Source organism: Myotis davidii, unplaced genomic scaffold, assembly GCF_000327345.1.
Source record: "Myotis davidii unplaced genomic scaffold, ASM32734v1 scaffold963, whole genome shotgun sequence".
Lineage (NCBI taxonomy): Eukaryota > Metazoa > Chordata > Mammalia > Chiroptera > Vespertilionidae > Myotis > Myotis davidii.
In genome coordinates, this window is record NW_006294116.1 from 1103461 (window position 1) to 1110815 (window position 7355).

Sequence of the window (7355 nt, forward strand, 5' to 3'; positions counted from 1 at the left end):
CCCCACCGCCTCTCCAACATTCGTCACTTGCTCTTTGGTCTTCTCAGCCACTGGGGTACATCAAGAGCAACAACAGATTAAGAGATGGATAGCACAGCAACTTAAACTAATTTTATTTCCACTAGCTATCAGTTCTCAGGATCTCTATGTACACATACCACAGGCAGCTGAAGAGTCGAAGAAATGAAAGCTGTAAAGATTTCAAAGTGAGCATAGGACCAAATATTGAATTTTGGCTAAGATACTTTGTTTTAATCACTAAAAGGTCCTTGAAGTTTATGACTGCAAATTTAAAGCCATGAGCAATCTGAGTTTGGTTTATACTTTATTAAAGAAAGTTTGCAGAAAGCTATGGTTACAGGTGCAGTTACAGCTGTTCAGACTCAGCATGAAATTTATTTCTTTATTCCAATTTCAGTGTCATTTTTTTTTGGTTAATCCTCACCTGAGGATATTTTTCCATTGATCTTTAGAAAGAATAGAAGAGAGGGAGGAAGAAGAGGATGGAGAGAGAGAGAAACATCAATGCAAGAGAGACACATCGATTGGTTGCCTTCTGCATGTGCCCGATCAAACCTACAACCCAGTTATGTGCCCTTGACAGGGAATCGAACCCACAACCCTTTGGTGTGTGGGGCAATGCTCTAACCACTGAGTGATGCCAGCCAGGGCTCAGGGCCAATTCTTTTATCTCACTCAAGAGGTTAATTTTCGCCATACCTTCTGAGTCACATAACACATCCATGCTCACACATGTTACTATCAGAAATAAACAGTGGAGTAAGGGATGGTTACGAGGAACCTTTGGCCCTTTCATAAAACTTCAGGTAGGTGAAACAGAAAGGTTTTTAATATGATTAACTTTCAATATTTTAATGGGAACAAGAGAGTCACACATTAAGTAAAACATGAAAATGAAGAAGTGTGCTGAACACACTGAAAATTCCTTTTCACAAAGCAAAATAGAATATGGTCCTTCAGTAGATTTTTAAAAATAAGTTAAGTATTTAGAAAACAGTATCAATAGTTTAAGATTATATTTAGAGGCAGCGATTTAATCTAATATCAAAAATTCTCTAAGACACTGTCTGAGAAAAGTGACCCTGGAGGCTACACCCAGGAAGAGCACACAGCAGGTGTTGCTTGATATTTGCCTTCTGCCACTCCGGGGACACGGCTGATGCCTCCTAAGGAGTAATGGCTGTTCGCAATGCAAAGTTCAAATTTAAATGGCAGTGAAAAGCTGTACTGCAAATTTCATGTTTTTAAACATTTCTAGAATGTTGATCTTTTAAAAATAGTGAATTATGTGCTTTGGGTTATCATCACCACCCCCCCCCCACCACCACCACACACACACCACCCCAAGAACCTGAATAGAAAATTTTGCTTGATAATGAACATTTTCATGTTATAACTTATCTACTAGTTTGAGGTGATAGTGCTTTGGCAAAAAAAGAAAAAATAATTAAGAGTGGGCGGGGGTGTGGGGGGGTGGGGAGTAGGCCTATCAGAGGTGAAGGGAATGGTGCCAATTTTAAACAGGTCCAGGTAGACCCCATTGAGAAGGTGTCATTTAACAGACTGGAGGAGATGAGGGGGCTTGCCAAGGATATGATCTTGGGTAAGAGCTTTTCAGACAGAGGGAGAGCCCAGGGCAAGGGTATGCTTGCTTTGTTCAAGGAAGAGCAAAGACAAAAGTAAATTGTGATCTTTTTACAGATTCATAATTTTTTTTTTGCCAGTCACAAAATTTTATTTTTACAACACTTAGGTAATTATTTATATACTAGAGGCCCGGTGCACAAAATTCGTGCATGGGGGTGCGTGTCCCTCAGCCAGGCCTGCATCCTCTCCAATCCAGGACCCCTCGGGGGATGTTCAACTGCTGGTTTAGGTATTGGGCCTAAAATGGCAGTTGGACATCCCTCTCGCAATCCGGGACCTCGGGCTCCTAACCGCTCACCTAACTTCCTGCCCTAACCACTCTGCATGCCTGCCTGATCCCCCTAACTGCTCTCCACTGCTGGACTTAACCCCCTAACTGCTCTCCCCTGCCAGCCTGATCACCCACAACTGCTCTCCCCTGCTAGCCTGGTTGTCCCTAACCGCCTCTGCCTCAGCCCCATCCACCGTGGCTTTGTCCGGAAGATGTCCGGTCTAATTAGTATATTACCATTTTATTAGTATAGATGTATAAACCTTAACCTATTTTAATACATATAAACTGCAAAGTAAAATGCATTTTGTGCTTTATTACATTTTCATTAGGTTTTATCATTGTCAGAATAAGTAAATTAGTTATATTATAAAATGACAGAGTATACATGTAACAATAATAGATACATTTAAAAAGATTTCTGTAGGACTTGATTTATCTAGTGGATTTATCCATTAACCTTGACATTTATTTTTCCCCTAGTAAGGTCTTTCAAACAAAGGATAAAAAGACAAAAGAAAAAGGAACATTCAAATAAGTACATTTTACATCTAATAATTTTTTTAAATATATTTTATTGATTTTTAGAGAGAGAGGAAGGGAGAAGGATAGAGAGATAGAAACATTGATGGATGAGAGAGGAACATCATCAATCAGCTGCCCCCTGCACATCCCCTACTGGAGACTGAGCCTACAACCCAGGCATGTGCCCTTGATTGGAATCAAACCTGGGACCCTTCAGTCTGCAGGCTGACACTCTATCCACTGAGCCAAACCAGCCAGAAAACTATAAGTTTTGGTTCAAGGGAAAAGATATTATAACTAGGATCAAAAAGGATACCTTCCTCCCAACCAATTATAGTCTAATATTTTAAGTTGCTTATGTTTTCCTCCAAATGTACCAGTCTTTCCCATTTTGGTTCATACAGCTTCATCTGACCGGAAGCCTTCATCCCTAAACCAAGTAGCCCTGTCAACTCAGCAAATTCAGTATTTCAGATACATTTGATTTGTTTCCCAGTATGTCTATCTACCTCCACTAGTGTATTTTGAATTCATTAATATCAGAGATACTGTTGTATTTTTCTTTATATTATTTCACAATAGGTACTCAACAAATAATTTTGAATACATTATAAAGAATTATCTGTATATCTATAATTAATACATTAATTAGATTTATATTTAACTTTAGCTAACTTAATAAAATTCCAGGAAGGAAATGTGGCACTAAATTTTAGAATAGATATAGTAAATCTAACCTTTGACATTAAACAAAATTATAAAATTAAGATCTAGTTTTAAATTGGCATACAAGTTAAAAATTTGAGAAAAATAAAGAAATCTATATTATAAAGCAATTTAGTAAGAAAGTTTAAATTAGGACATGTTAAAAATTAAGTGTATTCCATATCATGTAGTAAATTTGAGTTTATAAGATTCAATGCTGTTGGGAGCTGTTAGAAATATTGGCTTAGACAAAGCCATCTTAAAAACTATAAGTTTCTGGTTCCTTCGGAAACTCCTAATTACCAGAAACCACCTGTGTCTTGCAAATTGGCCAGGAGTTAAAAGATAACCTACCCTCACCCTAAGTACACAACTGCTAAATCTCCACTGACAATCATACATCTCCACTGATAAGCACACAACCATCCGGAGGCTGCTAATTCACGCATCTCCGCTGATAAGCACAACCATCCGGAGTCTACTAAATCTCTAGTAATAGGTTACTGCCCATAGACCCCCTTTACCCACCCCCCGTCCCTAAAACAGTATATATTCTGCCGCTGTAAGAATAAAGTTTGAGGCTTGATCAGAATCCTGTCTTGCCTCCATTCTTTCGTGTCCCTTGCTTGCCTCATTCTCCTAGGGTGTCTCTTGGTTCCCCCGTTGTTGTCCTGCAGGTCGGGACACAATGCTTTCAGAAAATCTCAATAGGAAGTTTTTTTACACCATACACTCAGGAGGGAAAAACTGAGTAAGCTTATATCATAATTTATGTTTTGATCTTTAAAGCACCTTCAAAGATAATCATTCCATAAGTCCAGATTAAGTACACTATCATATTTTCCTATAATGTGTTACATGAAGTTGACAACTGAAATAATAATGTCCTGAGATAAAAAAGACAGGGCTAAAGGTTGAGTTTTCTAGGTTTTTATCTTGGGATTAGCTAACTGGGAGAAATTCTTTTTTAAAAAAATTATATTTTATTGATTTTTTTACAGAGAGGAAGGGAGAGAGATAGTTAGAAACATCGATGAGAGAGAGACATTAATCAGCACACCTCCTGCACACCTCCTACTGGGGATGTGCCTGCAACCAAGGTACATGCCCTTGACTGGAATCAAACCTGGGACCTTTCAGTTCACAGGCCGATGCTCTATCCACTCAGCCAAACCAGTTAGGGCTGGGAGAATTTCTTTTCCTTGGATATTGTAGGTAGAAAACTCCTGGCCTAACTAAGTCAAAATATTCATATTCTATACTACTTAGTAAATTAAACATAGTTGGTCAATTCAGATTCACCATTCTTGACAGTTAAATATATTGTTTTATTTATGTATAATAAATATTTACCTATCTAAAATATTTAATAAAGAACTAAGATTAAACAGAGCCGATGTTTCCTTAGACTGCTCCTCCGCAGGCACAGTGGTTGTTGACATTCTGAATGATTAGTGCCGGGGCAACGCAGCTCGAAAGGCACTTTCCACATCACCCCTGGATGCAGCCCACGGAGCTTACCTGTTGTCACACCGTGGACCACTCCTTCCTTGGTTCTGGAGCCTATAAAATCAAACAAATTCATAAACGTAAGTCTCAAACTGGACTTACATTGCTAATAGCTCATTTTAAATGCAACTAATCCAAACAAAATTTCAATCTGTAGAAGCCCATACACAAAGATATCCTCGAGGCCAAAAGACCCAAACCAAGGAAATTCAGCTATCACTACAAGTAGAAGGAAGGAAAACTCACAGGAGGCTCTCTCCAATTACGTTTTTAGCGCACAGATGACTTTTATCCCACTGTGTCCCACTTCACATACCAACTTACAGAGGTGGGGATGAGATAACGCTGGGTGAGTGGAAAGATGATTTTAGGTTCAGAACTGTGGCAGCTTTAATGGAGTCCAGCACAACCAAGATTAGCTCACCCATGAAACACAAGTAGAAGGGGGAGGGAAAGAATGAATCATAATTGGTGTTGAACACCTATTATGTAAAAGTCATTTTATATCTCATCTTATTTGATATTTGTAACATTTCTCATAGGTATACTATGCTTATTTTATATATGAAGAAATTACAAATAAACGCTAAATGATTTTTCTGAAGTTGCATAGGTAATAACTGGCTACAAGCACATTCAAATCAAGGTCTCAATGACTCTCATGTTCTTTCCACTAAGCCAGGTAAACCTTTAGAAGGAATTAATTATTTTATCATTCAAGTATTACTAACACTAGTTTCAAGATGGCAAAAGAGAGGAACTGCCTCCAAATTTTGACCACCTTTTATACAAATAATGTATTAATATTTTTATTAAAACTAAGTTTGTTAATAATTTTATTTATAAGTTCTCTAATATTAGCATTTTCAGTGTAATTAATACCAGTTTTCTAATAAAATATTTTTGGAGAAAAATAATGGATTGGAGATTCACTATACCAGTGGTCGGCAAACTCATTAGTCAACAGAGCCAAATATCAATAGTACAACGATTGAAATTTCTTTTGAGAGCCAAATTTTTTAAACTTACACCATATAGGTAGGTACATTGTTATTAACTTAACTAGGGCACTCCTAAGGCTTAGGATGAGCCACACTCAAGGGGTCAAAGAGCCGCATGTTGCTCGCGAGCCACAGTTTGCTGACCACAGCATACAATAAGTCAAATAATGTAATTCTATCAGACATAGAAGAATATAAAGAAATGAAGAAAAAATATGTGAATATTTAAACTTATCTTTGGATATTAAGCTGCTTGCCAATCTTTAGTTTTAAAATGCACTGTTTTGCAAACCCTTACTAAGCATGCTAGAAATACCTGTAAACACATTTCAAATCAAAGGGAAAAAGGGTAAGGAAGCCTCAGTTTCCTTATCAATAAAATTCATACGTAAGATTAATTAAACAATCTCCGAGAAGCTGGTTCTTAAACTTGAGAGAGTACAGCAGAATTAACTGGGTGGAAGACAGATAAAAATGCTGATGACTGAGTCAGAGCCTCAAACACTCAATAAATATCATATACAGATATTTGCATTTTTAACAACCCTCATGATCTAAAGCAGGTAATTCATAGATCAAATCTAGGAAACACTGGTTTGAGGCAATTTCTAGTTCCAAATTTATGTAAAACTTTAGAATTACAGATTCATGATTTCAATAATATGATGTTCGATATGTTGATCTAAATTAATATGCAGAAAAATATTGAAAATGTTCATTAAATATATTTATGAAAATATATTGATATATTAAGTAAAATTTGCATGCATATTTAAATTCCCATTATACAAAACATTCAAGGAAAGTTTTTAATAATTTAATAAAATTATGTATATATATATTTAAGAACTTCCAATTTTTGAATATTTATGATCTCCAATAAAAATAAAACATAAAGGACCATTTGAGATCTTGCTCCCCAGCATATGTCATCAATTTTGGCTCAAATAGACTCATAAAAATTCTCAAAAAAGTAAACTATAGTTTGTACTTAAGAACATAAGCTCTGGATTCATATTTTCTGGATTATAAAATCATATAAATGAAATTGTGCAGATGTTAAATATGTTACAGAGTATAGGATAGTATTTTATATACATATATATACAAATACATACATATACACACATTCATACCTACAGGGTGTCCCAAAAAATGTATACACATTTACCAGCTGATAGCTTAATTGTGAAAATGAAATGTATTTTAATAAACACTGCCTTTATAATTATTCAAAGTGTGTGTATACATTTTCTTTGGGCACACACACACACACACACACACATATATGATGCTGTGTGTCTATGTGTGTGTGTGTGTGTGTGTGTGTGTCTATGTTTGTGTGTGTGTGTGCACACATGCCTGTGTGTGTGTGTGTGTGTGTGTGAGCACATGTAGCTCCCTCCTGGGGCCTGTTCAGGAGCAAGAGGAGACGTCCTGGCGGCAGACGGAGGCCTGGGGAAGCCGCCACTTGCTGGGCCGGCTCACCTTTCCCTTCTGTCCGTCTTTAAGCGTCGACCGCCAGGCCTGGAAGTGCTGGCTCGGCCGGGGGCTCTCTGAGCCGGTGCCGTGTGAAGTGTGAAAACCGTCTACCCAAGTGGGAGGCGGAGACCCGTTCCTATTTTAATCCTCTCTGAGAGGCAAAGGTTAGTGGTTTCTGCAGACCAGGGCGGGGG